Here is an 11,127-nt window from a genome sequence, read left to right as displayed (position 1 = left end):
GCATTTCCAGAGCTGTGCAGTCTGAAGAACAAAACCTTCTAATTCTCCCTAATTATGGGATCATTATGCAGTGTAAGCCCCAAAATCTGATCTCCTACTAGTTCTCCATATTTGTTGGAGGGGTGGATGTTCCTTATCACACAAAGAAAAGGCCAGACTGGCATCACTCACACACTCAACAGGGCAGAACTGTCTTACAGCAATAATCAGTGAGGGGTAGTTATACAGGATGGGTGGAGAGCTGCGTCCTCAAATGTGAATTTTTTCTTATTGGAAAACACAGCTGTTTTTGAAGCCTGAAATTTCATTAACAGGATTCCTCTACGGATACCTTGTCCTTTTAACCTGTCCTTAAAGCTCTTGTCCTGGGAATATTTCATGTAAGGTGTTTTGAGCCTTGAACCTGCTTGTGCCTGGTAGTATTAATAACCCGGGGCACGGGATGTTTATGTAGCACTGAGCACCATGGCAGCACTTAGTAAATAATGAAATAAATCGAAGGCTTTGTTTCTGTTTAAATACTGTGTTTGCCTTTTGGATCCTGCTCAACAACCTCATTTGGGTGAAACTGGATATTGCGCCAGTGTTATTCCAGCTCCTTTAATGTATGGCGACCGTACAAACAATGCACTGCCTAATGAAGAACTCCGAGTCCCCCATCTAAACATGTAAGGAAAAGCCAAAGTCCCTGGAACCTGCACTAAAAATATCCACCAGGATTCTTAATTTTTATCCAAATATACAATTTAGGGAGAAAAGGCAAGAAGTGATTCCAAATCAACAATTGCAGCATACAAGGACCATTAGGGTCCAAATTCACGGCTCCATTACAGAATTCCAGACATGCACTGGAAATGCCAGGGCTGGGAACTTACTCTGGCTGCTAAGAAGGAGATGCCCAAGCATATGAGAACCAACATAGAATTAGGAATGTGAAGGAAACTCACACTATTTAACTGTTTTAAAGCACTGAGCAGGGAAAAATTGGGAAGACCAGAGCCATTGCATTCTGTGATCTTGGCCTTCCAGACCACACAGGTGGAGTGGCCAAGGGGGGACGTGTGCTGTAGAGAGGAGCTGTGTGTTTCCCTTCAGAACAGCCTGGAAGCTGCTCAGGAGTCCCAGCACTCAGGACATGTCTCAGAGAAGTCATTCTGCGGCTGACTGTGCCTCGCTCTCGTATGTTTATAAAAGAAACATTTAAAACCATTTCGATTGAGGTGTATACAAGTTAAACTTTGAGTAAGAGCTGAAGAACAAATAGAGCTGTGCTAAATTGGTTTCTGGTACAGCCTGACAATATTTTCAAGATGCTACCTAATCCCAAGTGATCCCATAAAAACCAGTATCTATATAATCTCCTACCATCAAGTCAGTCTTAAATTTGTAGGTGAGGTTACTACAGTCTCAGCCTGATTTAATCTCTTTTCCATCAGGAATCGGCAAAGCCAAGAAATCCTTTATGGCTAAATTCATCATATATTATGTGTGATATGTGTAATTCTCTATTTTGAATATAAAATATAAGTAAATATAATCCCTATAAATGTGTAACCATTCATTTATTGTGGAATAATAACACTTATATTAATTGAAAGATTGATACTATTTCTCCATAACTTCATTAATGCTAAGTAAGCTGCACTAAGGGGCCTTGAGGTGGGCCAAAAGACAAGAAAGGACAAAATTCAACTCCAACAACCAGTGAACAAGGAGTGAAGGTACTAGAAACTGAAGCCTCTGCAAATCCAGGGTTAAAAGCCTCTGCCAATTCTGGAATAGAAATTAAAGTCTGCTTCTACCACCCGGAACTGACAGCAGCCAGGGGAAAATGGGAAGGGACAAAGGAACAGTGAGGTGAGAAACAAAGTCTAAAAGGCCGTCAGGGTGAAAGGTGAATTAAGCATCTTCAAATGAAAGCTGAATGCTCTGAGTCCTGATAGTCCATCAGAAGGGGTGAGGTCCAGCAGAGGCATTCTTGGTCACAGTCGTGCAGGAGGCCAAGCTGGACAATCTGGGCAGTTTGGGATGTGCAGCTGGAGCTGGAGCACTGTCTGCTGCCTGCTTTGTGCCACAGCTGTGGCAGAGCCGAGGGCAGATGGCCGAGTGAGGGGCTGCAGGCTGCAGAGCAGTGAATTCTGCAGCTTGTGCCAGCAGCACAAGTGTGCCTGCTCACCAGAGTGCAGCAGCCAGGCAGCCTTGGTGGGGTAGCTGTGGGGGCACAGCCATGAGGAGCTGAAGGTACTGTCTGAGCAGAAATCTCTGTGGAAAGGGGAAAGGTAGATGCTGCTTTGCATGTCTGGGCTGGTGTGAATTCATCACGCTCTGGGTTTGAACGGGAGCCAGGTACAGCGCACAAGTAACTCCTGTTTGCTGTGCATGACCTAAATCCAAGTGTTGCTTTGTCAGGTTTTAACCAACACGTGTTCTGTTTCCCTCCTGTGTGGTAATGCTGCTGGAGACTGGGTGTTAGCACTGGGAACCTGATGATTCAATCACAAAGTATGAGGGCTGAATTGCAGCAACAGGGAGGAAGCGGGGACATGGAGCCTTGCTGTGTATTTTGTGGTGGTCAAAGGTTTCAGTTCACATCAAGAGAATTCTTATCTAGAATGTTTCAAAGGACTAAATATAGACCAACCTCACATGCTAGATGGCAGTGAGGCTCTCTGCAAGCAACCCACTTCCCTGCTAACAATGCTCGCGGGGATATCATGCCTTGTTTGTTTGTTTGTTTATTAAATAATCATTTTTCAGGATAGACATCAGTCAGAGCCTGCAACTCCACTGTTTCCCATCCCTTGACAATGGGCCCCCAGCAAGAATGCACCGCCAGCACAAGTCCCGGAGCTGCCCCTGAAGCCTTCATCCTCACTCTCACTGGCCTGGGGGAAGACAGGAGTATTACACAAGAGGTCTTGGAGTGATAAGATAAACATCTGCTATTTGAGACTCTGCCTTAAACCACCACATTGCCATGAATGACATGTTTTCAGTAGCAGGAAGCCAGGAATTACTCAATAGGAAGACTGAAGACTGCCAGCACTTGTGTGATTCCTGCCTCTGGCTGGGGCATGAGGGAAGTCCTCCTGGTTGGATGTCTGTGTGAACACCAGATCTCACTCACTGCAGATACCCATTTCAAGGCTGGACAGAGCAAATGCACTCTTGCAGATGATCCCAAGGTCCTTTACCCAGTGGAAGAACAGCAGGTGAGCTTGGTGTTGAAGGCAGAGAGGGTGAAGGTGTCATCAGTAAGAGATGAGAAGACTACAGCCAATTGAGATTGTTGCTGTATAAGTCCACCAGGGCCCCAACCATTGGAGGTGAGATTTTTCCAGGCAGTGAAGACAATTTCAAAGATCCATATTTGAACTCTAACCAAACAAGCAATTAAATAAAAAATAAGCAGCAATGGAAGGGATGAGAAAATCTGCTTACAGGAGATTTCAAGAGGACATGACAAAAGTGAATTTGTGAGAACATAGAATAGTCTACACCTAAAAGCAGTTTTCAGCATTAATTAGGACAACACTGCTGTCCTGCTGGGATTTTCCAGGGACCTGAGTGCATAATAGCCCTTAGGAGCCCAATCTGGGACCCCCATCCCAGCACCTGCTGGCCTGGGAGTGCCATGCCTGGCTCTGGACTGTGGCAGGAAGGGCACTGCCCATCTGCCGTGCAGAATACCCTGCTCCCACTGCTCCCTGACATGCATCTAAAGGAATAAAACCAGAACCGTCTCAAAAGCAGAGACTCTATGAATGCTGTCATACTTTCAAAGCAAAATTAAAATTAGTGCTGCTGCAGAATGACAGACGTGGAATAATACGCCAAAAAACTAATTCTTGAAAGAAAGGAGGTATGTGCCTCCAGTACCTGAATCAAGAGCTCAGTGTACAATGGCACAGGCGGGGAGGCTGTCCAGAATCTTTAGAGATTTAACCACTTGTGAGTGTTCCTGTGGGAAGGGAAATGACAGATTCATTTTCCTGTGGAGGATTCATTAGTATGCTGTGATTGGTGAGTCAGTATTTTTAGCTTAGTGAGCTCAAGATGTATTGTGGTTTAGGCCTCAGAAGTTACCAACTCTGGGTAACGAATTAAAACAAAAAAAAAAAGGGAATGTGTTAGGAACAGTAGAATGATTTTCCAAGTTCTTTCATGAACCATCCTCCTCACTTGTTTAGCATTAAGCGCCTATTAACTCCATTTCGGGAAGGTGGTGATTAAACTGGGTCAAATGGAAGTGATTAGCTTGGATTATCCCTGTCATGGAAAAATTCACTGGAAGATCTAAGAGGAAGGAAATTGCCACACAGATCCCAGCAAGTTCTGCTGGAAGGTAGATGGATTTGCTTTTTTCCCTGCAAAAGAGCTTTGGCCCACACAGGATCCCTCTAAATACCTCAGACTTGCTTTGAATTGAGTTGTTTTAATCTTGGAAAGTTCCTCAGGACTGGTAGGAAAGCAGTTGTCCCAGCATTGCTCCCACTTGTGTGTGTCACCCCAGGTCCACCTTCGCTGAATTTTAGAAGCATCCCTGGAGACACTGAAGCTACCTTTCCTCAGGAGTCTTTAAGGGAAAAAAACCCTTTCATTTCTGGCGCTAAAAATTACTAAGGAAATGTTCAGATGGACAAGGCATAATAACAATAATAACAATTAGTACCACCATGCATATTGGGAGGGCAAACTGCAAGGCCGGGACCAGGGCCCAAAATGGAGAAAATAAACCTTACACTTGAGACTGGGTTGGGAATTGGGAAGACACATACCCTGGCAAGCCTCTCTCTCAGCACAGCTCCAGTTTAAGGCCACCCTCCATTGTGTGATCCTGCCACAGAGAAACAAGTATTTTGTGACTGCCATGATTACTAGGAAATAAGCAGTATTTTATTGCAGGGACTGATACACAGAGTTTCCTGCTGGCCCAGGGGTTGCTTCCTCCTGGTGACATGCTCCCTGCATGCCTGGCTCTGCTGCTCTGATTTAATGAGGTTTTCAGCTGACACCATTTAATCGACCCCTCTGCCATAACCCTTCACCTCTCATGCTGTCACAGAACTGCCCTGGGGAAACGGGGCCGAGTCCTCTGTGTGTGCACAAACAAACGTGTCTGTGCACCAGCATGTGCCTGTGCTCATAGCTGTGTTCATTTTATGTTGCATATAGAAGAAAAGAGGATTATTTATGATCTAATCGTGATGTGTTCCCCAAGCAAAACATTTTCTGCTCTGATTTATTGCTCACTTTAGGCCTGCCCCCAAGCATTGTTCTTGTATTTGGAGTCAGTCGCATTTTTTTCCCATTTGGAAATGGAAATCCTAAATGTAATGGCATATTAAATGAAAGAAGCCCTGACAGTTACTTGGAGGGAGGAGGAATTTTACTTCTCTATTTTCCCATTTTATGTTTGTTTTCTTTCTCACCTCTTTCCTTTTATTCTTTCTCTTATCTCTGAAAAAAGGAAGGAAAACCAGTATTTGGAGACAAGGCAGGAGCAGTATTTTGTCCTCATTTTCAGTTAAGAGATTAGAAAAGTTCAAAAGTTTTACTCAGAAAAAGTCCACATGAAAAGTACCTGTCATTTTCTGATTAGCACTGTGATACTATTGATCAAAAGTATCCAGCCAACAAACCCGTGTAAATTAAACATGCTTGTGCACTATATGGTGCCGGCATTTCTTGGTAACTACAAAAGAAATGCTTTTTCTTTTTTAATTCAGAGAGCTTTACAAAGCTTATGCAAGTGGCCTTAGAGCTTGGGTTTCTTTTTATCTCACAAATATCAAAAAAGAGAGGTTCCCCACCCCTCCCAGCCTTCTCTTGCTGAAGGACTTCTCAGAGGACCAACAAAATCAAATTAGTTTTGTAGGCTGCACTTAGAAGATAGAGGAGAATGCAGATCTTTAACAAATTGAGCTTTTCTCCCATGTGTTTCACAAGAGTTTTGATTCAATCAATCTCAGAAGAGTTTTTACACAGTCTGAATAAAAATTCTTTTAAAATCCTTTTTTAAACCTTTCTCCCTTCCTCCATTTTTAATTCCCCTCAGTAGCTCAGGATTCCTTTCTGTTTTGAGGCATGAAATCCCTTTAGCTCTATTGCCTTCACAGCAAAGGAGAAGAACAAAGCAAGGGAATATGAAAAAGAAAACACCCCCAAAGAAAATAATTAAATTTTCTTTTTTTTCGAAAAGCTTATCCATCATTATGCCATGAGAAAAAAACAACAACAACAAAATAATAGCAAAACATATACTTTTGCCCTCTTCTGTGGGTCACATCTATGAAGCAAGAGAGAATCCTGTGCTATTGTGTTTGGTTTCTAAGATGGATGCACAAACTGCCCTGGCTGTAGCCTCCAGTAATGTTGTCACCAAACAAATGTTGCCATTAAAGTGTTGGTAGGAGGTCCATTAGCAAATGCGAAGAGAAAAACTTTTTGGTTTTTTGGGGGGGTGTTGCGTAGGAAAAGCAACTAATAACTAAATCTGGAAGTACAGCTGGGTGCTCCTAAATTAGAAATCTTTAGGAGGTCTCCCACACATCCCTGCAAGTTTGCTAAAGAGTTTTATGAGCTGTGCGTTGCTGCAGATATGTTTCACCTCCTCCAGCTTTTCTATCTGTTTCTTGCTAAGCTTCTCCATGGCTTTTAGCCTTCTCTCAGTTAACTCCCCAATGCCTCTCTGGCCAGGGTCTCACTTCTCTTCCATCTCTCCTTCCAGTTCTCTTAGTTCCTTGGTATGGTTTCAATCTTGTATCTCAGCTGTTCAAGAGGACAGAAAATTGGCTCAGTGGATTTCTCCCCTTCTCCATCAGCTGCCCCTGTTGTTTATTTCATTAAGAAAAAAATAAGCTGATCCAGATGTATAAGTAAAAAACCACTTATTTTCTTACCCATTTTCTTGCATCACTCTTCCCTGTAGGCAATTTTATTGTTGTTTTACAATACAGGCAGAAGGTAATTTTCCTACATATAGTGTTGCTTGGCCCTGAATCTGGTGGATTGTTATTTTTTTCCCTGTTTGCAGCTGAGAATAATTTTTCAGAAAAGATCATACTCTGAGACGACCAGCACAGGGTTTGAGCTCTGCCTTGCAAGGACCCGTGCACAAAGGCTGTGTTCTGCAAAGACTCTTTAAGTCACCCCTAACGCCTGGATCTTAAACCCACACAATTTAGATACTTGTAAGCAACGGGATTATCTCACCAGAGAGGTGGGCAGTTTTTCCAGGATCAGTGATTAGAATAATATATCGTTTGAGATAAGGGAAAGAAGTAGTTCCTCTCTTACTGACGATGCACAAAGCAAATTTCTTTTAAAATGTGAATACCTACCACAGTTACTGTGCAGGCTTTGAGGTTGCTGCGCACAGGGAATTATTATTACCACGTTTAGTGGGAGGAAAAGAATAACAAGAAAAGAATAATAATCAATTACTGTTCCTCAGTGCCTTGCTCGCTAAGGCTAAAATGAATCTTGGTTTGAAACTAAAATAAAGCAGAATTCTCGTGCTCATTGTTTCAGGAAAGATCCGCAGAAATCAGGTGCTTTGGGCTCAGGGCCTCTAGAGGTCACCAGAACCTAATTAATGAGCAGTGCTATACCCGTCTGTGAAGTGCAAATTGCTTTGTTTTGATTGGGATTTTCCACCTCTGCAGCTCCGGGTCTCCCCTCTCCCGAGGAACCCAGACTGTCATTAGCCGGCGAATAACAGGAAACGCCTGCGAAGCCATTCCCTGCTGGAGAGCCTGGGCTGCGCAGGAGGCAGCTCCCTTGCAGGGGCGAAGGCAGAGCCACCTAATTGGCTTTTTCCCTCTGCACACTGTTCCGATTTTATCCCGTGCTTCTGTGATAAATCCTGCCCTGGCACAGCCGGGGTCCCTTGTGCCCCCGGGCAATGTCTTTGCCACACCTCTGCAAGCCCAGGGAATTCCGGGGGTATTACCAAAGGCAGGGGGTGCCGGCTCTTTCTCCTGTGCAGATGCATGAAAACAATAACTCAACAGTGAACACAACCTGAGCGTGCAGACTGGGGACTTGGCAAGGCTCTTCTGCCTAAATTCTTGCCTTGCAAATTACGATCTGCAAGCAGAGGAAACCCTGTAAAGAGCATGGTTTCCTTCCAGGTCACCCCGTGCTGTATTTACAGGGAAGGTTTCAAGGAGAGCTGCAATTATGATGGAGTGGTTGTCGTGGTCAGGGACCTCATGTGCTTCATGCAAGAGCAGAAGGGAAAGCTCAAGTAATTTCCCTGGAACTCCCTCTGGGGTTTCGGAATGAGACAGGCTAGGGAACTTGTACAGTCAAAGGAAACTGTTTATTTCAAGGCAGCAAACAGAAGCTGATCCTTTCAGGAGAAATTCCTCTCCTCTGGAGAGAGCAAGATATTTATTTTGGGAGCAGTCAGCGGAATGGAGGCCTGTGGTGTCTCTGGAGAGGGATTTTTCTCTCTGGAAAGCCAGGAGCGTCAAATGCAGACAAGTGGCCTTTGCCCTGCCAAGATGCTGAGGGTGGTATGGGGGGGCTGCTGCGAGGGCATCCTCACAAAGGGCTCCTTTGCTTTTAGATACAGGATGCTGCAGGCCCAGGACCTTTCCTTGGAGTCCAAGGAGTTTTTCCGGATGCAGAGCAGGAGACGAGGCTTTGCCCCTTTAGCAGTGTGTACAGTAGCTCCTGTGTATGGCCCTTCCCTTGCCTCAGTGGCAGCAGGTGACTCCCCTGTGCCCTGCTCTGGAGCAGCAGTAATAGGATCTCCCCGAGGGTGTTTGCTGGGATTAGCAGGTGTGTTATTTTTGCAGACTGGAACTCTGACGCTGCAGCTTGGCTGGAGTCCACATGTCAGTTCCTAATCCCAGGCAAAGCCCCTGAGAGGTCAGTAAGACCATAAACAGGGGTAAGTGCCCATCTAAAGGAGGTCAGGATTATTTTTTTTGTAGCATACCATTCCCAGAGAGAAAACACTCGTATGACTCTTACAGCCATCCTTTATTTCCTTCCCTTTCAAAAGATGCACAGAGGTAAGGGCTTCCCTTCTCAGTTCCCTCTCAAGGCAGGGTCCTGGAGAAACCTTGCTGTTTCTTCCCCCTTTCCAAACAGCAGTCTCATCAAAATTTCTTGGTGGCTGCCATCTGTTGCAAGCAGAACACCACCCCTTTTGCTATTTACAGTGCAATTAACCTTCAGCAAATTAGCTTGTGACTGTCACGAAAGGATTAATTAAGGCAACACACCCTTGACTTGTTCCCACCGTGCATTTGCAGCAGTGCACCCACGGCTCTGCCAAAGCCCTTCCAGAATCGGGGGAGTAGTTTTTATCCTTTCTCTATTATCCCAGCAAATTTGCCAGCCAGGGGAGATGTGTGAGGATGGGCTCCAGCAGTCACAGTCCCATGGAAGTAGCTGTGGAGATAGAAGACCTGGCCTTGCCCAGCAGTGCGGGTGCCTCCCCGCTGCTGAGTGTTGATGCCCTGGAATCAGGATGTGGGGCCATGACTCAGCCAGCTCAGCTCAGTGTTGTAGTTGAAGCAGCCAAAGGACGAAGCTGCTGCCAAAATCTCAGGCTGTGATGTGCTGCAGCCATGCTTTGGAAGCACACCCTATTTTGCCTAGCACCATCAGACTTCCATCCGGATTCCTGTGCCTGGGAGGCATGTGAGGCCAAGGCTTCCTGAGAGCCCCAGACCCCTGATCTGTGCACACATGCAGGATGTGTCTGGGTTATCCAGACAATCCTGTGCTTGCTCCAGGCTTGGAGAACCCTCAGAGAAATAAGCAAATTCCCCCAGCTCCAGTGCAGCCTGAGTACTGGTAGAAAAATAGGCTTTGGCCAGAGAATTCCAGCACAGTGGCCCTGCCTCTGCTCCTCTTCTCACAGGCTGTAACTCCTGGCAGAGAGGCAGCGAGACTGGTAACAGCTGTAATGTCTTACAGCAAAGCAGCTTCTTGTTGTTTAATCCCAGATGGCAACTAAGTACCTGCAGCTGCTTGCTCACTCGCCCACCTCCCGCTTCTGTGGGATGGGGAGGGGAATTGAAAAAAGGTAAAACTCATGGGTTGAGATAAGAACAGTTCCATTGTTGAAATAAAGTAAATAATAATTGTAATAATAATCATAATGATAGGAAAAAGAGATAGAAGTAAACCCCACGACAGACAAGTGACAGTACAGCTCACCACCTGCTGACGGCTGCCCAGCCTGTCCCTGAGCAGTGGTCGGCCCCTCCTGGCCAGCTCCCCCCAGTTCATATACTGGGAATGACACTCTATGGTATGGAATATCCCTTTGGCCAGCTTGGATCAGCTGTCCTGGCCATGCTCCCTCACAGCTCCTCACTGGCCAAGCATGAGGCACTGAAAAGTCCTGGATTTAGAGTAAGCACTACTTAACACACTGATCTTTTAGTTGTTGCTGTCAAAGTTGTTCTCATACTGAATCCAAAACACAGCACTATACCAGCTACTGGGAAGAAAATTAACTCTATTTCTGCCAAAAGCAGGATACAACTGTGAGAGAGGATGTCCTGAAGGCAAAAATCTCAGGGCTCAAAGCTGCACGAGAGCAGCTGCTGCACAGCAGTGCAGATGGGGCAGTGCCAGGAAATACCTGTGTTGCTGGGAGATGCTTTTGTTCTGCCATCAGTACCCCATGGCTCACCCAGCATGGGCTTGTCCTGCTCTGGCACTGCCACCTCCTCCTCACACTGAGAAATATCCCACAGATCAGATCTGGGAGACAACATCAGCCCAGGGAATGGCAGCCTCTTTTCAAACCACAGCACCACCTCCACTCCTCAATGTTTAAGAGAATAAAGACCACTGGTAGTGTTCAACACTTGTATTTCCTTGTCACTGAGATTCTTAGGGCACAACCCACAGCCACACTGTTCTGACAAACCTGGGCAGTATTTTTAAATTGCCATCCAATGTAAACCACTTGCTTGCATTTCTTTGGATCCATGAATTTTGAAGGCACAGCTAAAGTAAATAATTAACCTTATTTTGAGCTCACTCTGTGCTTGGATGGGCCAGGTAATGCAATGTTGTTATGAAAGTGTTAACTAATGTTGTCTCTTAAAAAAGAAGAAATCAATTATAAAATTACATCATCATTAATGAAGT

Source organism: Corvus moneduloides, chromosome 2, assembly GCF_009650955.1.
Source record: "Corvus moneduloides isolate bCorMon1 chromosome 2, bCorMon1.pri, whole genome shotgun sequence".
NCBI lineage: Eukaryota > Metazoa > Chordata > Aves > Passeriformes > Corvidae > Corvus > Corvus moneduloides.
This window is presented reverse-complemented; position numbering follows the sequence as displayed.